At 45.0% G+C, this 22,710-nt stretch overlaps 1 protein-coding gene across 2 annotated transcripts in view; it reads left to right on the top strand.

Annotated features, from left to right (window-relative positions):
* Positions 1 to 22,710, top strand: part of PUM3 (pumilio RNA binding family member 3) — a 335,043-nt gene that overhangs the window by 267,648 nt on the left and 44,685 nt on the right. The gene's annotated exons all lie outside the window — the stretch shown is intronic.

The following is a 22,710-nucleotide window of genomic DNA, read 5'->3' as shown; positions in this document are numbered from 1 at the left end:
GAGGAGCATTATTTAGAATAGCACAAAAAGTGTTCAGAGGTGCACACTTACATGGGCAGAGTGTAAAGACAAGCCAGGAAGGGATGAGCACAGAGGGGAGGGCCTGACGTGTGCTAACTCCACTCTCGCCTCGCCTGGGAGAGAAATCAAATCTAAGGGAATCGCGTTCCCTAACAATGCTCCATCGTTACCTTCTAGAATGGTAGCATCCCCAGATTGGAAGGAACCTTAAAGATCACAAAGCAATATAGCCCTTTGATTTTTTTTATTTCAGCTTTTATTATATTTCAAGACTGGTGAGAGATTTCAGTAGAGGGTTGCCAAATGTTTTATTGTACCAGGTAGAGAATATTTTAAAACCTACTGCTGTTTGTCATTGCATTAGTTCATAAGAGGTGGCATTGTATCCTTACAAAGTCAAGTAAAGCAAGAAGCAAAAAGTATCAGAATAAATAATAGTCCTTTAAATGGAATAAGTTAATAAGATTAATGATGCGTGTTGCCCATATCTTTCTAGGGACTAGGTAAAAATTTTATACTGGATTGCCACCCGTACCTAGATTAGCATATGGTGAACCTTGACCTCCTCTACCACTCATCTAATACTAGAACCTTCTTCCCCCAATCCCTGGAAAGCGTAGCCATAGCCTATCCATGATTGAAGACTTTGGTGAATGAGAACTCACTCCTTCCTAATAACATGTCTTCATCTCTGAACATCTGTGACTATTTGAATATTCTTCTGTTTGTTGAACCAAATTCCAGCTCTTTCTCTTTCCTTTATTGATCCTAGACCAGCAACTGCACATATGACCAGACTGCACAGTCTCTTATTGTCAGCCTCAAGATTTGAGTAGCACACTTTATCCCCCTATGACTCCCGCTCCCCCTTATCCTTAGACATTCCCAGGTCTTTTGTACATAGTTCCTATGCATATCCCAAGTCCTCAGTATCCTTGTCATTCTGCTTATAGTGTTTCAAATTTGTCTGTATTTTTAAAAACATGGTGTTCCAAACCAATTGCAAGTTTCCCAGGAGTCTGCCTCACCCAGAGCAGAGTAAACAGATCTTATTCTAGATCTTAGGCCTCATTCAATGCAGCCTGAAATCGCCCCAATTGACCTTCTGTTTCTTGTTAACCCATTTGTTGAAAACGAGTTGATATGCCAGTGTGGGTCTAAAAATTGGCTGATCATAAAAAGAAGCCTAGGGTAACATATCTTAAAATTTGGAAGATTTGAGAATGGCCAGTTATTTATTTTTAAATGCTTTGAACTCACCTAATTTGTGCTTAGCCTACATCTCTTCACTTGTCAGAAAATATACCACCATTAGTGTGGTCTTCCAACGTCTTTCAGGGGACTCACATTTGGTCTTAGTATGGAAGTCCAAGGGTAGTGCTCAGGAAAAAGAGAGTGAAGTTACCCAGCGGCCATTTGTGCTTGGGGACTGCGCACTGGCTCCACCTACTGGCCCCAGGGGCTCTTACAGCTTGTCCAGGCGGCCAGCTCTCCTCTGTTACTGAGACTCAGCTTCCCAGTCTGGGATTTGCAGAACTTACTTTTTCTCCTCTTAGAAAATTAAAACGCTGTGGATTTTTCACGCAGAGTCTCCTGTTACTCATGTTACCCCATTAGGCTACAAAAGTACCACCAGGAGCAGATCAATATCTCAGGAAACTCCTCCTGTATTTACCTGGGCCAACACACACACACACACAAAGGTAAAATGATTAAATATCGTCATCTATCTTGGCTTGATGAGTAAAGTAAATTAAGACAATTTACAAAGCAATTAAATTATCAATAATAAAGTAACAACTTGCATTTGTGTGTGTGTGTGTGTATATATATATATATATATATACACACATATATATTATCCCAGCCTCTAATAATTTGCAATATATCTCCATATATATACAATATATATGTATATATATTCAATTTCAATTTCGTATGTAAAAGAAATTCACTCAGTAGAAAATCACAAGCCTTTTACAGACAGAGAGTATGAAATACGGGATTTCTTTCTTCATATTTCAAAAAAAAGAGGAGAAAAACATGTGCTTTCATTAAATATTTTCTAGCCTATTTAACAAGGCAAAAATATACTTGCATTACATAAACTCTTCATTTTATGTAATAGGAATATGGTATTTATGTTTGTATCACTTAGAGTTACCAAAGCTCATCCTTTCTTTTATTCCTTTAACTCTTAAGAAGTCACCTTCTGCACCACTCGACTCCATTGACATCACCCTGCGGAACCCCCTCAGGGTGTTTTTGGACTTTCAGAGCCAAGAAAACAGAATGGTAGGGGAAGGACTGAATGGTGGAAATGCCAGAGTTCTCTGTATTCCCCTTCTATTCCAAACTGGTCCATTCCTTTAACAATACTATGCATCTGCAAATAGTGAGCATGTGCTGTGCACCCAGCCCTATTGTAGGCTCTAGAGAGATCCTTGTGACGAAGACATCCCTTCCCTCATGTAGCTTGCATTTTAGCGTGGGAAAAGGACAATCAGAGTAAATACAAAAGAAGTAATTTCAGGGAAGGAGCAGAGCTAGGAGGAAAATAAAGCGGGGTAGAGGACAGAGACTAATGAGGGGTACTTGAGGTAGAATGCTGTAGAGATTGTACAGCTGCCGGATGTTCTGTTATTCTGATGATTGGGATTTGCTGGCTTTCATCAATTACCACGTCCTCCCTCTTCCTCCTCCACCTCAGGAGGGAGAAGAAAGGCAGGGAAAAGCAGAGGACTGAGTGTCATTTCTGGGACAGAGGGCGACTGATCTTTTCTCTGGCTAAAGAAATAAGGGGGAGAGGGGCGGTTAGCAAGGAGGTCCCCAGAAGTGACTCTGGCTGGAGCTGCTAAAGGAGAGAATAAACCCCAGGGAGAGAAGATGGTAAAGAAATCTTAGAGCTTCCGAAGTGTGACAAGAAGGGATGAGGAGAGGAAGAACCGTAGGGCAGGGTGAGAGCAGGGAGGGTGAGGAGGCAAAAGGAGTGTTGGATCTTGTACTGAACCTGTTGGATCTGTTCTTGAACTTGAGGCTGGCTAGTTTGAGTGACCTTTTGCTCCCTTCAGTTGTCAAATGTGCGATAGACCCATTAAAGGGACGTCGAACCAAGGATTATTCATGTACGGTCATGCAATCTCCAAGAGGTCCCTGGATGGAATTGAAGAGGTTCATGGACTGGTTTAAAAAAAAAAAAAAAAAAAAAGGAAAGGAAAGGAAAGAAAAAAGAAAATCCATCTTTATTTTCATTAAATTCTGACTAAAATTAGGCAGTTTCATCAGACATGATGGCAGGCTACAAACGTCACGTTACAGGTGTGGCGGATATCTTGAGGTATCATTTTGGCTCATTACTATTTCGGAAGTACGCTGAATAGGACGCCTGCCCTGGGATCTTATTCTTTAGTGCATTAAGAAGCACATTTTCTCAAATATCCTGATAGCTGCATTTCAATATAATTGGTTTCCTTCATAATCCTCTGCCTTCTGTTTTATGCATTTAAAAGCAGGATGCTGAGAAGGAGTTCAGAAGCCTCAGCGCCCTGCCAAAGGGGGTAAGAACCCCTGTATTCAACCCTGTTGAGAACTCGATGGGGAAGAACCCAGTCTTCAGGGCGGTCCACGCCAGAGGGGCCCGCAGAATTGCTTGAGAACACACAGGACTACATTCACCCCTTCGCTCTGGGGCTCCAGGCCGTCGACTTTAGGAGAGAGTAATAATGATCACCACCCTTCTGTCTAGCTTGCTGAGAATCCTGGGGAGGAAGTCGTCCTGTGGGTCTGGGTTCTGGCGGGCGGTTCAGGGGGAAGAGCGCCATCTGGTGGCAAATGCCGTTCCTGGGCCACACACGTGTGTTTGTCTTGAGGTTAGGAACGTTCCCGCAAACCGCAGGGGCATTTCCAACCGTCAGGGCTTAGCTCTACCCTGTTTGCCTTGCATCTGTCCAGTCTTGCCAGTTCCCGGCCTAACAGACGCAGTGCATGAGAATCCTCGAGCAAGGTTCGGCAGAATCACATTTTTGTCTCCTCTTTGGAAATGTCCAGGCGGACAGACAACTCTCTGATCTCATCTCCTATTACACTCACTGTCATCAACAACGCTGGCCTCCTGGTAGTTCCCCAAACAAATGCATGATGCTTCTGCCTCAGGACATTTGCACCTGCTGTTCCCGCTGCCTAAAACTGGGTACCTCCAGGTACCAACAAGGCTCCTTCTCTCACTTCTCTCACAGGACCAGAGACCCATATGCTTTCTTCATTTAATGTTCCTGCATAGTATTTCTCACTTTTATTGTCTTCCTCCTCCTGCTAGAACATGATTTCCATGAGAGCAGTGACTATTATCTCTTCAGTTGATTGTAGCCTCCCCTCTGTCTACCAAGTGCCAGCCACAGAGCAGAGAATCCGACGTCTGTTGGATTAAAGGCTCCTATTTCCTGCCAGCAGGAAATCACACTCTCCATTGTGGATGGACCTTGTTTCACTGCCGGCCACGAGATCTGTCCCCCGCCGCCAGCCCCAGACTCACCCAAAGCAAAACTCCGAAAAGCAGAGTGGCCCAAATCTGCCTTTCATGTCAATCATGAAAACCGATCTTGGGATACAAGGATCACCCAATTACAAGTTTTGACTGTGGATACCCGGGAACAGTAAGTGAATGCAAATTGACGATGCTTATATAGGAAGGTTGCGTTTTAGTTTCTCCTCGGGAGCTTTTTGAAAATGCCAATGCCAGGGGCACCTGCGTGGCTCAGTTGGTTAAGCCTCCGACTTTGGTTGATGCATCAGGCTCTGTGCTGACAGCTCAGAGCCTGGAGCCTGCTTCGGATTCTGTGTCTCCCCCTCTCTCTCTGCCCCCCCTCACAAAAATAAAGATTTTTTTTAAAATGCCAATGGTTAGAGCCCTCCACTAAGGGGTTCTGATCCCATTAATCTGAGCTGGGGGATGGGAGGGGGGGATGGCCAGGCTTTGGTAGTTTTAAAAAGCTACCAGGTGACTGTAATGTACAGCCAGGGCTGAGAAACACTGGTTCAGTCCTTTCTGACCAAGCACAGCCATGCATTACTGTTCTTGTTTCTCACGAGTCCATGCAGGGCAGGGGGAGCGTGGAGGGGGGGGCAGGTGTTTTGGTTGCCATCTTACAGGAGATCCAAGAGAGTGATTGGGCAGGGCTGGCCAGGAAGTGTAAGAGCTAGGATCTGAATCCAGTTCTGGCCCCGAGTCCAGGACTCTTTCCCACGAGAGGAGAGCAAAAGTCACCTCTACGGGAGATTGTATAGCCACACATAACAACCTCTACTTCTCCTCGGTGGCCTACTTCCAATTACATGTCCTTGTCTTCTCCTTTTGTGCCCAGCGCCCAGCACATTCTAGGCCCTCCACAAGATGAGTGAGAGAATGAATGAATGGGGAAATGAATGAATGAGTAGATGGATGAATGAATGGAGCCATTGTGTCCTTGACCCATTTGCTGTATTGTTCTCAGCAAATTCATCGTCAGTTTGAGTGTGCCTGTCCTGCTTTGGTGGGTACGCTTCTGGGTAGAGTTAAACCCAGGCTGCTTTTACTCCAGTAACATCGGAGCTCACATCCTACCCTGGTCAGGGGACCTCCCTTTCCTTTCCTTTTCTCCAGAACATTTCTGCAGCTGACATGAAGGAATTGAATTTGTGTCTGCTCAGAAATCCCAAACCAGCAGGCTTGTCATAAGTGGGTCTCAGTGGAATAATTCTCTTTCCCAGCAAGTCGAAGTGGGAAGAAGGATCCTCATTAAGATGTTGTCACTTAAGGTGTTGTCACCAATTTCTTTCCAGATGAACCTAATGGTGCCCCACACACTGAAAAACACCCATCACCTCCAGTCAATGATGTTATAGTCATGTGACAAAGTGTGTGACTGGAGTCTGTGGTCCCAGGGTTTCCCGGCTTCGGCACTATTGATGTTTGGGGCTGGATAATTAATTCTTTGCTGTGGGGGCTGTCCTGTGCACTGTAGGATTGTGGTAGGCATCCCCGGCTGCCAGATGCCAGGAACACACTCTCCCCATGAGGCTAATTTTGTGTCAACTTGGCTGGGGCACGGTGCCCAGCTCTCTTGTCAAACATTATTCTGGGTGTTTTTGTGAGCGTGGTTGGAGGTGAGATTGCCATTTAAATCAGTAGATTTTGAGGAAAGCAGATTGCCCTCTACAATGTGGACGGGCCTCATCCAATCAATCGAAAACTTGAGTAGAACGAAAGACTGACATCCCCCGAGGTAAGAACGATTTCTGCCGGGGAAACAGCCTTTGCCCTTGAACTGCAGTATCCACCCCCCGCCCCAGGTCAGCAGCCTGATGGCCCTTTGACTTGAACTAACAATTTTGAACTTACCAGCTCCCGAAATTGTGTCAGCCAATTCTTTAAAATCAGTCTCTCTGGACTCTTAAATACAGAGAACAAACTGAGGGTGGATGGGGGCAGGGCGGGGAAGGGGAGAAATGAGTGATGGGCACTGAGGAGGACACTTGTTGGGATGAGCACTGGGTGTTGTATGTAAGCGATGAATCACGAGAATCTACCCGCAAAACCAAGAGCACACGGTATATGCTGTATGTTAGCCAACTTGACAATAAATTATATTCAGAAATTTTTTAAACATTTTTATTTATTTTTGAGAGACAGAGCGCGAGCAGGGAAGGGACAGAGAGAGAGGGAGACACAGAATCCAAAGCAGGCTCCAGGCTCCGAGCGGCCAGCACAGAGCCCGACGCGGGGCTCGAACCCATAAACCTTGAGATCATGACCTGAGCCGAAGTCGGATGCTTAACCGACTAAGCCACCCAGGTGCGCCAAAAATTTTTTTCTTTTTTTAAAAATTTATTACTATTTTTTAAATTTACATTTACATTCAAGTTAGTTATCATACAGTGCAACAATGATTCCAGGAGGAGATTCCTTAGTGCCCCTTACCCATTTAGCCCGTCCCCCCTCCCACAACCCCCTTCAGTAACCCTCTGTTTGTTCTCCGTATTTCAGAGTCTCTAATGTTTTGTCCCCCCCCCGTTTTTATATTATTTTTGCTTCCCTTCCCTTATGTTCATCTGTTTTGTTTCTTAAAGTCCTCATATGAGTAAAGTCCTATGATATTTGTCTTTCTCTGACTGACTGATTTTGCTTAACATAATACCCTCTAGTTCCAAATGGCAAAATTTCATTCTTTTTGATTGCCGAGTAATACTCCATTGTGTATATATATACCACATCTTTTTTATCCATTCGTCCATTGATGGACATTTGGGCTCTTTCCATACTTTGGCTGTTGTTGGTGGTGCTGCTGCATGGGGGTGCCTGTGTCCCTTCGAAACAGCATACCTGTATCCCTTGGATAAATACCTAGTAGTGCAATCACTGGGTTGTAGGGTAGTTGTATTTTTAATTTTTTGAGGAACCTCCATACTGTTTTCCAGAGCGGCTGCACCAGTTTGCATTCCCACCAACAATGCAAAAGAGGTCCTCTTTCTCTGCATCCTCGCCAACGTCTGTTGTTGCCTGAGTTGTTAACGTTAGCCATTCTGACAGGGGTGAGGTGGTATCTCATTGTGGTTTTGATTTGTATTTCCCTGATGCTGAGTGATGCTGAGCATTTTTTCACGTGTCGGTTGGCCATCTGGATGTCTTCTTTGGAGAAGTGTCTATTCATGTCTTTTGCCCATTTCTTCATTGGATTTTGTTTTTTGGGTGTTGCGTTTGAGAAGTTCTTTATAGATTTTGGATACTAACCCTTTATCTGAAATGTCATTTGCAAATATCTTCTCCCATTCTGCCAGTTGCCTTTTAGTTTTGCTGATTGTTTCCTTCGCTGTGCAGAAGCTGTTTATTTTGGTGAGGTCCCAGTTGTTCATCTTTGCTTTTGTTTCCCTTGCCTCCAGAGACATGTTGAGTAAGAAGTTTCTGTGGCCAAGGTCAAAGAGGTTTCTGCCCGCTTTCTCCTCAAGGATTTTGATGGCTTCCTGTCTTACATTGAGGTCTTTCATCCATTTTGAGTTTATTTTTGTGTATGGTGTAAGAAAGTGGTCCAGGTTCATTCTTCTGCATGTTGCTGTCCAGTTTTCCCAGCACCACCTGCTGAAGAGACTGTCTTTATTCCATTGAATATTCTTTCCTGCTCTGTCAAAGATCAGTTGGCCATACATTTGTGGTTCCATTTCTGGGTTCTCTATTCTGTTCCATTGATCTGAGTGTCTGTTCTTGTGCCAGTACCATACTGTCTTAATGATTACAGCTTTGTAATACAGCTTGAAGTCCGTGCACCAAAATTTTTTTTAACTTACCATATGATTTAGCAAAAACTAAAAAATAAATAAAAATAAAATCAGTCTCTCTGCATATGCATACACAGCTCTTACTGATTCTGTTTCTCTGGACAACTCTAATACAGCCCCAGCAGTAACAACTGAAAATGTCTCCAGGCATTGCCAAGTGACCCCCGGGGCGGGGGTTGGGGGGCAGATGAGGCTGGCATTCTCTCACAGCTTAGTTTCTGGAGAGGCTGACCTGGATAGAATAGTCCAGAACCTAGTGGAAGCTGAACTATCTTCAAGGATGTGTTCTCTCTGTAGAATTTGGTTGGAGTTCTCAGTAATCTCTGGAATATCCTAAGTTGAAACTAATCAGCCCTCGCCTTGAGTCCTTGAATTCTCTCTTCTAGAAAAACTATATTCTACCTGCCCGAATTTTACTTCAAAGAAAAATAAGAGGAAATCACCTTTGAATTCAGTCCTTACAAATGTTCTCATTTATAGGGCTCTCTCTCCGTTACTTTATATTAAAAAATGCAGTATTTCTTGGAGAAGGTGAGCTGTTTACTAGCTCCACTAATGTGTACTGTGGGTGCTAAATAGAGGCACCTGAAAGAATTTGTTTTACAAAAAGGCAATATATATATATATATATATATATATATATATATATATATATAATTATTTCTTAAAGTTGTAAACTTCAATGTTGTAAGTCCTTTCTGAATACAGTATTGGGTGACTTCAAATGTGCCTCTCTTGATGACAAGGGCACTCCCACCAGAAATGAATAGGGAGACTTTACTGATAAAATGTGAGAGTAACAGCAAACGATATTTCCACGTTTGCATGTTATTTTAAAACATGTTTAGTGTTTGATTTTTGAGAGAGAGAGAAAGAACCTGAAGGGGAGAGGGGCAGAGAGAGAGGGAGACACAGAATCTGAAGCAGGGTCCAGGCTCTGAGCTGTCAGCACAGAGCCTGACGTGGAGCTTGAACTTGGGAATGGTGAGATCGTGACCTGAGCTGAAGTCAGGTGCTTAACCCATGGAGCCAGCCAGGCGCCCCTGCGTATTATTTTAAATGTGGCTCTAAATATGTCCATGTTACTAAATAAATGAAATAGTCCCCGGAGACATCTGGCTAGTGCCCCTGTGTCCATAAACGTTTACTAACAAGCTGGCTTGGGGGGCACTTCCGGGGGCGCTCACACTGACAGAGGAAGGAGCAGTGAGTACTGAATACTCAGGCGTGGGTAGCACTTGCTAAGACAGAAGGACCAGAGATTGAACAACCCCCTCCTCCTTCTCCCCCCTCCCCCTCTGCTCTTCTCCTTTGCTTTTTCTTCCCAGCCTCGTGTTCTGCTTCACTCTCTGGCTTCGTCTATTCTCTTTGCTTTGCTCTCCTTCCTCTGTCCTTATTCCTCTCAGGCATATACCTTTCAAAGATTTCCATCCCCTTGGGCATATTGCCTCCCTTTTTGTTCACAGATCAAATTCTGATGGAGGGAAGAGAAAGATCCAGAAGTGGGTGGAAAGCCAATTCTGAGAAGTCACCACGGAATGTCAGTGGGGAGGAGCCTCTCCCGACGGACAGGGTCTGCAAAAAGTCGTGCGGTTCCAACCACAAATTCGGCAGGATATCACCCACAGCCCCCCACCCGTGTGAACCTCAAAACGGGACTTCCACTGCCTAATTTCAACAGGACAAACAGGAGAAAAAACGAAAGGTAAAGGTTATGTCTTAGTTATTCCTTCCACTGCAGGTGCGAATTTGCTGCAAGAATCAGCATTTTTTCTTTTTAAATCAGATTGATTTGCCTACACGCCCATGCACCAGAGGGAGTGAATGTTTTCAGCTGGTTTAGAAAGTCCTCCCTTGTTCATGGATCATGGAGTCCTCCAAGGCTCTTAGCTGCCTGTAAAATTGAGGAAGGGGTCCTGTAATGTTTTAGTTTATCATGGCTGCCAAGGAAACGCCCATTCGCCAAGCCCCACGACCTTGAAGGGCAGGCCCTTTGGCTCCGCCTCCCCCACTTTCCCAGAGTCCCACCTGCCCTGACTCCACCTCCACCCCCTTCCGATCCCAGCCCTCCCAACCCCTGCAGCAGTTTCCCTCCGCTTAGGCTCCATTCTTCCAGGATCTCCTCTTTTTTATTTTTTTATTTTTTTATTTTTCTTCTCTTCCTTCCCCTCCCCTCCCTTCCCCTCCCCTCCCCTCCTCTCCCCTTCCTTCCTCTCCCCTCTCCTCCCCTCCCCTTCCCTCCTCTCCTCCTTTTCTCCTTTCCCTTCCCTTTTCTTTCCTTTCTTTCTCTTTCTCTTTCCTTCTTTCCTTCCTTCTTTCCTTCTCCCTTCTTCCTTCCTTCCTTCCTTCCTTCCTTTGTCTGTCCTGCCAAGGAACATGGGGTGAGGACAGGACAAACGCCTCTCGATCTTTCAGTCCTAGCTATGAGAATGAGGCCACATTCATGCCCTAGTAACTTATTCTCCAATGCTTCTATTCTCTGATTTTCAGACTTTGGTGAGTTTTTTCAAAAGCTCCTGCTTGAAATATTTGAGCCAACAGTGAGGTTGTACTAACCTTATTTATTTATTTGTTTTGTTGGTGTCAGTTATTCTTAGGTAATGTTCCTGATTCGCATTATTTCTTCATTATTTTTTCTTTCGTTCCCATGAAAAAGGCAGGGTAACTAAATGAGCGAGTCTGGAATTGGGTCGTGTGTTCCAGTACTCTCCCTTGAGCGTGTTTAGAAGTATTATCACCCCTCTTCCCAGGTCCTTGCCTAATATGTGTAATTCATAGGTATTTTAAAATTAGTCTTAGAATACTCATGTTCTCAGATGTATTCAAAAGATGTCATGTGGGGCCAGGCCAACATTTCTCAGAGTTTAACCTCAGTGTCATTAAAGGGCTAGTCACTTGTCCCCTTATAAGGCAAGAGTCTGGAAGACCAAGCTTGCAACTCTTCCTTTATAAGAGCTCTTAAAATCTGTTCCTTCTTTTCAACCCCTGCCCTCGGCACATCGGTCTGGACCCATGTCACTCTGTGCTCAGGGGACTGAAATGATCCTCAGTTATTCCTGCCGGTGGCCTGTCCATATCTGCCACCGTCACTTCTTCAATGAGCACCGTCCACCCCCCTCCCCCGCCAGCAGATGCATCTTTGAGGGTTTCTGCTGATGCTACCTCGCTACAGCCGCCATCTCCAGAAGCAACCCTCAACCTGTAACTGGTGGGAGCTTACGTGTATAAACACCCCAGCTCCTGCACCCCTTGGGTGTGTGTTCTACACTGGCTCCCAGAGTTCCCCAACAAGGCTAATCTCCAGTTACCCACAATGGTAGATACCTTCAGAGTAAACACTTTGTCGGCAGCCTTCTTTTCCCTCTCTCCCCCAGTTCCATACTGGTATTTCCTGGCACTGCCTCCAAAATCAGTCCTTTTCCCTTGGATTTTTGTTTTAGGGTTGACTTCTGGAGGAATTCAGTTCCAAGACACTGCCTGCCATGCCGCTAAAGCATTTTGGTACAGTCTTGTTACATTGAGCGTTCTTAAAAAGGTCAAAGAGATTTGAGGCGTCTGGGTGGCTCCGTCGGTGGAGCATTTCACTCTTGGTTTCAGCTCTCATCGTGATCTCACAGTTTTGGGAGCTTAAGCCCTGCATCAGGCTCTGTGCTGACAGCTCGGAGCCTGCTTGGGATTCTCTCTTTCCCTGTCTCTCTGCCCCTTCCCCATTGTGCTGTCTCTGTCTGTCTCAAACTAAGTAAATAAACTTAAAAAAATAAAGTTCGAAGAGAGTAGCAAAAACAAACCAACTTTGCAAACATCACTATCTCTGCTCAGAAATTATGGTCAACCTCCAGTGAATGGAACAAATGGTTCTTAGTCTATGACCTGGGACTCGGTATAACACAGCCTTTTTCTAGCTACGGTAATTTTATTTCCTGGAACCCCCACTCCACATGGAGATTGCAACCGTTTGTGTCTACGCACCCTTTCCTAGGGGACACAGTGTTTGTCTTGACCCTGAGAATTTGCTGGGGGCACAATTCCCACCACCTCAATGCTCCCCCCACCCATTTCGGTATATCTAAGGGTACCAACCATTACAACCCGCATCCTCTTTGTGGGCCTTTTTTCTGCTAAACCCACCATGACTTTGGCACTTGGCCTCTACTTCTTTATTCTGATATTTTTGGCACTTTGTTGACTCCTATCCTGGCCTCCCACCTGGACGGTGAGCCCTGCCTGGGGAAGATGAACTTCACCTCTTTCAGACCTACAGTGCGGCCCCATAAACACTAGACAAGGAGGCAAAATCCAGACTCTACCATTTATTAACGGAGTGACTGTGGTCAACATAGATATCACCTCTCAACTCCTGTGTTTCTATTTGTGACATAGGTGTGATCTAATCCCCACCACATGTGGTTGTCGTGATAATTTGAGTGGCATAATAAATCGTAGAAATGCTCTAGAAACTAACAAGTGTATCCAGAAGTTAGTCGTGACGACACGACTGGTAGAAAACTCCCCCTACGGCTGTAAAGTGGGAATGATACGGTGGCATGAGACCAGGGGCTCCCTGGAGAGCAAGAATGTGACGCTCAGGAAAAATCAGGAAAATACACATCCTTACATGGAGTTTGCCAGAACCCGTTCTTGGGCCACAGAATCAGATGATCATAGCTACTTCACAATATGCATTAATTCTACAAAGTTTACTGTTTCTTTTTAATGCTTATTTCTTTTTGAGAGAGACAGACAGAGACGGAGCACAAGTGGGGGAGGGGAGAGAGAGAGGGAGACCCAGACTCTGAAGCAGGCTCCGGGCTCTGAGCTGTCAGCACAGAGCCTGAGGCGGGGCTTGAACTCACAGACCATGAGATCATGACCTGAGCCAAAGTCAGACACACTCAATGAACGGAGCCCAGGCGCTCCAACAAAGTTTATTGTTTGAAGTCAGATCCTTTTCTCCACTGCTCAGAACACTAAGATGGTTCCTCTTTTCGCTCAAAGTAAAACCCAAAGTCTTCAATCTGGCCTAAAAACCCATTTATGCTTTGCCAAGCACTCCTACTGACCTTGTGTCCTGCTAGTTTCTTCCCTTAGCTGACACCAGGAACACAGGCCTCCTCCCTCTTCCTCAAGGACACCAGTCATGTGTGATGATGGATGACTCCCGCCTTGTATCCCCTGTTCTAGCTCTTTCCTCTGTCTGGAAGGCTCCTCCCCCAGAGATGCTGGGCCAACTCCCAAGTCTTCTCTGAAATCTCTCCTTCTCAATGACGTCACTCTGACCACCCCATTTACGATTGTAATCTGTCCGCCCAACCTGGCTCTCCCATTACCCGGTTTTATTCTTTCCACTGTGGTACCCGTAACATCTCCTCCAGTGCACTTAGCTCTCATTTGTTACTGTTGGATGTTTATTGGCAGGGAGTCTTACTTTTGTTGGTTAATATGTCCCTAGCACCTAACACAGTGCCCAGGACATAGCAGCCACTGAATAAAGATGGTTGCTGGATTTGTTGACGTAAGTTCTTACTGTGTGCCAGTGAAGAAAATGACCATGATCCCTACTCTTAGGGGTTTCTAGTTCAGCAGTGGCACTTGTTTAACAGATACTATTGACAACCAAATACATGCCAAGCAATCTTGGAAGCGAGTCCTGGAAATATGACAGCAAACAAGACAATTTCCCAGCTCTCGTATGGCAAATTTATCTGAAATGGTACAATGATGGGGTTAAGTGTCTGACTTTGGCTCAGGTCATGATCTTGTGGGTTCGTGACTTCAAGCCCCCATGTTGGGCTCTGTGCTGACAGCTCAGAGCCTGGAGCCTGCTTCAGATTCTGTGTCTCCCTCTCTCTCTGCCCTTTCCCTGCTCATGCTCGCTGTCTCTCTCTTTCTCCCTTTCTCTCTCTTTCAAATATAAACGATAAAAAACTTTTTTTAAAGAAATGGTACAATGATGTTTAAAAAAAAAACATATTGGAGCGCCTGGGAGGCTCAGTTGGTTAAGCGTCCAGCTTTTGGTTTCCAGACAGGTCATGATCTCTTGGTTCATGAGTTCGAGCCCCGCATCGGGCTCCACTCTAATAGCGTGGAGCCTGCTTGGGATTCTCTCTCTCTTCCTTTCTCTTTGCCCTTTCCATGCTCACTCTCTCTCTCTCAAAATAAATAAATAAACTTTAAAAATTAAAAAAAAAAAAAAACATATCCAGGGGTGCCTGGGTGGCTTAGTCGGTTAAGCGTCTGACTTCAGCTCAGGTCATGATCTCACAGTCCATGAGTTCGAGCCCCGCGTCGGGCTCGGTGCTGACAGCTCAGAGCCTGGAGCCTGCTTTGGATTCTGTGTCTCCCTCTCTGTCTGCCCCTCCCCTGCTCATGCTCTGTCTCTCTGTCTCAAAAATAAATAAAAACATTAAAAAATAAAAATAAAAAAGTAAAAAAAACATATTAAAATATGTAAAGTTCTTGGCCACCAAATTTAAAATTCTAGATTGTTATTTTAGTGTCCCTGTCTTACAGACAGGCACTGAGGGCACCCCGCCTTACATATACCAAATCTTAACAAAGATGTATCAAAACAAACACCGAATTGTGTAGCTCCCCAAGACTGAACTTCTACTTTCAATACTAGGATGTATTTTGATTCAATAGTTTGTATAATTTATTGTCGATGGTGACTTTTTTGAGGGCCTATTGCTTTGAGTTGTTCAATACTAGATCATATGTTGAAGAATATATAACAGAAATTAAATCTTGCCCCCCCAAATATAAGAAGGGCAGAGGATTAGTCTTCTTTTTTTAAAAAAATTTTTTTTAACATTTATTTATTTTTGAGACAGAGAGAGACAGAGCATGAACAGGGGAGGGGCAGAGAGAGAGGGAGCCACAGAATCGGAAGTAGGCTCCAGGCTGTGAGCCATCAGCCCAGAGCCCGATGCGGGGCTCAAACTCACGGACCGCGAGATTGTGACCTGAGCTGAAGTCGGACGCTCAACCGACTGAGCCACCCAGGCACCCCAAGTCTTCTAAAACCCTAGTGATGATTCTGGTTTTCATCCTGGTCTTGCCACGGAACTAGTCATGTGACTGCGGCAGGCCAAGAGCACAGGCTCCCATCCCCCCACGAGTCACAACCTGCTGCAAGAGGTGAGAGGTATGGTGAGCTGAGAGCCTCCAGCCCTCACCCTTTCTGGGTCCACCATGGTATTCAAGCCAAGGCCACAGTCTCCCAGGGTGGCTGCAAGCCAGGCACAGAGCAATGGCCAAGGCGCACCATCCACATTCCTGTCCCAAGAGGGTCTCTTCCGAGGAGACACTCCAGCCTGGCCGAAAACCTTCTGGACCTTTCTCTGGGTCTCTTCCCATCAATCCTGCCTTCCTGCGTTGCAGTTAGAGGCGCTCCCACTTAACCGTGTTTCCACTTTCCTTTATACTCCCTGCGTACATCTCTTACATTTCTAACTCTGTCTTTGCTTTGCACTTCCCAGAAAGCTTGAAATAACACAAAAGGTACCAGCAGTGATTCCAGAAAGCTGGCAATCAGATGGGGTTTTGAGACCGGCTTATTCACCATGGCTGGCGAGGAGGATCACAATCCAAGTGGTATGTGAGGCACGGCTAGTCCTTGGCATCAGATGGTTGGTTGCTCGGTTACAAAAAAATAAAAATAAAAATAAAAAAAAAATCACCGCGGGTGACCGGGGGACATCTGGTGGAGGGGAATTGCCAGTACAGTGGCCCAGGCATTTTGAAAGTTAAAGGGGGTCCGGTGTATTTAAGGAGAGTGAAGTTGGAGGGTTCCCTGCCGAGTGATAATGAGAAACTGGAAGCAGGTGAATAAGGACCACCGGGAGAGCCAGAGGCCTCCATGGTAACTTACAAAGGTGGTACCATGCAGAGCTTGCAGAGGTGACCCACGCCTTTCTAATTAAGAGCTAGACTTCCCTTGTGCAGGAAGATACTGCAGATGCCTCTCCCTGCAAGGCAACACCCGCTCCCCCCTCAGCTGCCCCTCCTGGCTGGCACGCCAATAACTGCAGTTACCTCCCAGCATAACCGAGCCGGGGACAGGCTGGGCCTGATTACAGAGAAAAGAGAGTATGCCCCCGAAGACCTGCGAGGACTGGCCAGCATATACCGTCAGGGGCAAAGGAGGAGCCGGGGGTGGGGGGGATTGTGAGGGTGTTTGACCAAGGGGTTAGAAGGTGAAAGTGAACAGGCAGGGAAACGTTGACTTGGAGTCACTTTCTTGGGACATGGGATTTAACACCCCGGCGAGGACCCCGGGGAAGGGGGCGAACACACTGCTATGTGGCTTTCTAAAGCCCGGAGAGCAAAGGTGAGACGCCTGAGTTGCCGTGGCAGATGGTAAAACAGGATGGAAAAAAAATAGATGGAAAATAGGATCAGAAGCAGTTCGCATTCGTTGGAATGAACAACAATATTCATTTACAGTTCTGTACCAGGGCCATGTTAGCTCGCCCACCTCCTGTCTTAATATAGTCCGGAGAGATCTGGACCATCTGGACAACCTGAAGAACTTCACATTGATCCGTCACATCGATCAGATGAAGACACGGCTAGTGGGCTGGAGACCTTGGTAAGAAACACGTGTGCCGGAAGCTGGAAGACAAACTCTGTAAAGATTCAGGGACAGAGCACTTCAGTAAAGCTTTCGGGCATCCTAAAAGGTAGGGCTGAAGAGAAGGAGGTACACATTTTTAAGGCCAGGGATATGTCAGGCAGTCCCCTCCCCAGTAAAGGCATTTTGCTACATCCTGCGTTCCCTATTGTGAAATAAAAAGTACAATGCCACCTCTTGCACATGTAGGGATCCTGTCCCAGTGCGTACCCCGGAGGACATGGAAGGATGCCAGCCCTAGGTGGGGCCTCGATCGGGAAAGAACTGCACAGCAGGTCCAGGCTGTAGTGAAGGCAGATTTCCCACTTAGACCAGAACATCTGGCCGACGCTGTGGTGTGGAGGTGTCAGTGGTGAGAAAAAAATGCAGCGTAGAATTCATAGTAACCCGATTAGGAAGATCCCACCACAGGATCTTGGTGTTCTGGCCCAGGATCATGCCATGTGTAATGGAGAATTACACACATCTCAAAAAAGAGCTCCTGGCATGTTCCTGAGCCCTAACAGAGATAGAATACTTGACTATAGCATAGCATTGACCATCCGTCCAGATCTGTTCATTAAGAGCCGAGTTCTGTCTTGCCTGTCAATTCACAAAGCCAGATGGGCTCGGCCATGTAAGACAGAAATGATGCATCAGGAACTGGGCCCGAGTAAGACCAGAGGACACAAGTTAGCTGCATGATCAGGGAGCACAGACCTCCATATCACCCACATGATGGTACCAGCTCCCTTCCCCAAGCTCTCATCCATGATCTGATAATAAGGTGTCATACAGACAGCTGAAGGAGCAGGAGAAAGCCCAAGCGTGGATTACAGATGACTGGGCTCAGTTTGTGGGGGAGAAACTGAAACCCGACAACAGCATTACATTCTCATCCGGGCCGAAAGACAGTGGAGAGGGAAAATCTTTTTAGAGGGCAGGCAGTGCTCCTTGTCATCCGCTTTATGGAGAAGGAAAGTGGCCCAAGATGAGAACATATAGAGATTCCTAATCATTGGGCAGTGGCCCAACCAGCTGGTCAGAGCCTGGAGGGAAAAGGATGATGGGAAATAAAAACCATCCACAGGGTAAAGGCGTGTGGATGAGACATATGGGAATGGACACAAGATGTGAACATTTCATGTTAATACCAGTCAAAAGGCATCCGCCCTGAACATTGGACGACTAGGTTGACAAGATGACTCAACCAGTTGACATCAGTTCTCAGCCCTGGGTACTCTAGAACTGGCATGATGGGTACATGAATGGCGTGGTCATAATGTCAGAGACAGAGGCTACACATGGGCCCAATGGCATAACTTCCACTTACCAACGCCAACCTAATTACTTTCTCTGAATGTCGAAACTGCCAGCCACAGAACCAGTGCTGAGCCCCTGACATGGCTTTATTGCCCAAAGAGACCAACAGCTACCATCCACCCACTGTTGATGACACTGGGCTCCTTTCAATCCGGAATGACCAGCAGTTTCTCTCCTTAGGAACGGAGTCCTATTCCAAGTATGGGCTGGCCTTTCCTGCCCACGTAGCCTCTGTCAGCATCACCGTCTAAAAGCTTATGAAGTGCTTGATCAATAGGCACAGAACCCCACATAACAGTATGTGAGCGGGGGGATATAATTTCAGTCAAAAAAGGTCATGTGATCCACAGGTCATATTCCACGCTGTACCACCCAGAGGCAGTCAGCCTGATAGAGTATTGCAATGGCCTGCTGTCAGGGCAGGTGGAGCACCCCCTAAGAGGCCATCATCTACAAACATGGGGAGCTCTCTTCCAGAGTGTAGAATAAGTCCAAACCCAAGATCCCTATATGATGCTGTAAGAAGAATGCAGGGGTCTAGGAACTAAGGGGTAGAAGCAAGCATGGCCCCACTTCTCCTTCTCAATGAAACTTGGGGCGATTTGTGCTTCCTGCCCCCCAAAACTTTGAGCTCTGTAGGATTAGCGGTCCTTGTCCCCAGAGAGAATGCGTTTTTGCCAGGGGACAGAGCAAGAGTTCCATTGAGCTGGATATAATGGATTCCTTGTGTCCAGGACCAATGGTGAGAAAAGGAGTCACCATCCCGGCAGGGGCTATTACTTCTGATCATCAGGTGGAGGGGCTAGCTGACGGCCTCTAGAGGCCGCAACGTCAGGCTCCAGCACAGCATTCATGTTGAGGCCATTCTGTCCCTGGGTTGCCCAAACAATGACTGAGCACAGAGAGGGTACTGGAGCTGGGCCATGCCTACACATCTCGGTCTCCTTTAATGGGCAGGCTTGGCTCGGGAGCCCTGTGTTGGCCTGGACTTCCTCAGAGCTCCACTACACTCGGAACGTCGTCCACCACATCCTCTCCCTTCCGTGTCTCCCTTCACAGGTATCAGGTCAGCACCATGGTCTCAGCCTCCTCCCACTCATTGCTCGCTCTTCTCTCCCTTCTCGCCCCTCATCGGCTTGTCTGCCAATACGTTTCTTGGCCTCCTAATTCTATCTTGGCATCTGCTTCCTGGAGATTTCAAGCAGACGCAATGGGTTGAGGCTAGTTGGTTCATTTTTTTTTTTCCTTTCTTTTCAAGGGAGGAGGAAATCGGGGTGGCTAGAAGGAGGGCATCACGGTAACGCCTGACGTGTACTTCCCATCGTTTTTAAAAGTTAAATGAGAATAATGGGAAAATGTAGAATTACTAATATGCTTGGTTATCAAGTCTTTATTGCTCACAAATGCAGGAAATCGGAGGTTAAAACCGGTCACTGCTTTCCAAAGGGAACACCTCTTATCGAGCCTGTAAAGAAAATTTAAACAAAAGTTAAACAAAAACTTAAAAACGTGTGAAGTGTTCTCATTCTAGCTAAAACCTGAAACTGGTACCCATCGCTTGAGGAGTTTTGGTTTATAAAACCATAGTGCATTGTAAGTGTTCTACATATAAATGGTAACTCGTGGGCTTTATGTGATATTAATTAGTCTTGGTTTTCATGTCTCCATCACCTGCTGACAGGATCTTTCATTCAAAGCGATACTTTATACTACAGTCAGATAAACTTTTATTTTGCTCATGTCATTTTCGTGCTGCCCTAAAGCGTGTAACCAAAGAAAGCAAATTAGGACAAAATCAGTTTTGTGCTTCTAAGATAGCAACCAGGACATTAGGAGTGCACGATTAATGTTTGGACTATATTAGTGTACTTTTAAGCAAATCTGTGGTATTGAAAAACATAATCCACCCTACTCAGAAGCAGTTCTTTTTTACTAAAGGAAAATGTGTTGGCAACTGTTCCGTTTCCATGGATTTGTGATTCTAATAGGCCCTGAAAATAAAACTCGATCTTTGCCAAAATCTCACTTATGCTTTATATCAATAACATGCCCTTTATCCCTGCTTACACATTTGGGAAGCAGAGAAACAACACCAATTAGTTAAAAATCCATTAATTAGAACTCTAAAGAACTGATTTTAGGAAAGGGGAGATGTGTGGGAGCTAACACCTAACACTTTATTTTTAAGAAAAAGAGAAAAATTGCACAAAATCATGAGGAATTGAAAAAAAAAGCAAACATCTTTCAGCATACATTTAACAGTAGATATTTCAAATTTAAGCCATTTTCAACATATAATAATATTAAATAACTAATGGCGACCTCAAGCAGCAAGGAGGATACAGTTATGCCCAAGACATTCTACTTCCAGAAACAAATGTATTATACATTTAATTCTTTAATTCTGGTGATGCAAAAGGAAGGACCAGAAGATTAAAGGGTTTAATCCTCAGATAACTAGGACATCAAATCAACAACTAGAAATCCATTCTTTAAACGAGTGGCTCTTAATTTAGCTACGTGGTAGCCCGATCTGGGGAATTTTCAAAACCCTCAATGCCTAGGTCCTACTTCGGACTAATTAAATCAGCATTACTGGTTTGTTTTGTTTTGCTTTTTTGACTCCACAGGTGATTCTGATGTGTGGCCAAGATTGAGATCCACCACCTTGAATACTACAATTATTTTAATTTTTAGCTTACTACAGTTATTTTAAGTTTTAAACCAGATTAGTTTAAATTGTAGATTAAATCTCTACTGCTGGATGGAAGCATATTTGCCAAGTGACCTTTAATTTTACTAGAGTACTGGGAAAATAATTACATCCAAATGCCATGATTAACATTATGTTTGATGGTCTTCCAGTCCTGAGGGTGGCCATGTAACCCAGTTCCGGGCTCTGAAATAGAAGGTAAATGCTGCTCGGTTTTTTTCCTTCTGGGATAGACAGAGTCCTATTTGGGTGGAAAAGTAGATTTCATCCCTTTCCCCATTCTCCTAGTCCTAAACTCTAATATATATCCTGAAACTGAGTACATCTGGCCTCAGAAAGCAACAGTGAAATAAGTCAGAGAAAAACAAATATGGTGTGCTTTCACTTTTGTGTGGAATCTAAAAAATCCAAGGTCATAGAAACAGAGAACAGATTGGTGGTTGCCAGAGTGGGGGAGGGGGCCCTCAGGGGGAGAATGGCTGAGGGTGAACAAAGGACAGGGGTGGAGGGAGAAAACAAGTAAGAGCAACAAGTGAGAACATTAGAAGCCAACACACTAAGGGTGGCGGAGCCCAGAAATTGAAAGAGCTTGGGTCTTTGATGACACTTGTATCACTGAACTAGAAAACTGACTACCTTTAGAATTTTTGCTGCCAAGAAAATTACCGCTTAAGCCACTATTAGCGGAAATTTCCATTCCTTGCCCCCAAAAGCATTTCTAATGGATACAGCTTGGTTCTCTCTCTGTGTCTTTCTCCTAGATCAAGGTATGAATCACTCAACATTTACTACTGGCTAATAACTTTACAGTTATTTCTTGAGTCATGTAAGCAACCTCAAAAGATAAATCCTACTTTTCTCATTTTATGTAAGCAGAAACTGAGGCCCATACAAATTAACTGTCTTGTCCATGGCCCTATGGACCTTGGATTCTAAGCCAGATTCATTTGATTCCAGTACCAATCATCTTAATTACAGTGCTATAAAACCTCTTAGATGTGTACAAGTCTGATGGTTCTGATTAAGTTACATGCTGTATCATTTAACAAGAGCATTTTATGCTTGTAGGAATACACATATTCTTAATGCTTGACATTTAGATCATTAGATATTTGAAGAATTAATGGGCTTAATTTGGTTCATTGCAAAGTTATAGACAAGCTTTTTTGTTGTTGTTGTTGCTGTTCTGCAAAGACAGTAGACACTTTAGACTGATTCCAAACAAAATTGACTCAAGTCAATTCATTTTTTGGTAGCACAAAGGACTTGATAAATAGCATTATTGGTAATAATCTAGGACTTTGGTATGTGATCATTATTTTTCCTCCCTAGTGAAAAGACAAATGAATAGTAAGTAGGGTTCTGATGTCTACGTTTAAGGTATTTACACGGACGTGTTTGAGAGGATATGTGGTGCCACTGTCTGTGGCCTTACAAAGAAAAATGTATCCGTTCCAGGTATTGTGTGGTAGGGTGTATCTCTGCTTTTGAGCATTTACTAGAGAACCAATGGATTAGGGAAAGCAGTCCAGGGGCAGTCCTGTTGAGTTTGGAGTCAGGCTCACCCGATCAACTTTACTGTTTCCCCTTGTTTCCATAAAATGAAGGGAGAGGCCCTACTGCAGTTGTTCTTATGAGACTTAAGTGAACTGAAATGCAAACACACTTACAATACTTAAGGCAAACAGCAAGTACTTACTAAACAGCTATGTGCTGAGTAGTGGGATGTGTGCCT

Source organism: Acinonyx jubatus, chromosome D4, assembly GCF_027475565.1.
Source record: "Acinonyx jubatus isolate Ajub_Pintada_27869175 chromosome D4, VMU_Ajub_asm_v1.0, whole genome shotgun sequence".
In the NCBI taxonomy this organism is placed as follows: Eukaryota; Metazoa; Chordata; class Mammalia; order Carnivora; family Felidae; genus Acinonyx; species Acinonyx jubatus.
This window is presented reverse-complemented; position numbering and strand designations above follow the sequence as displayed.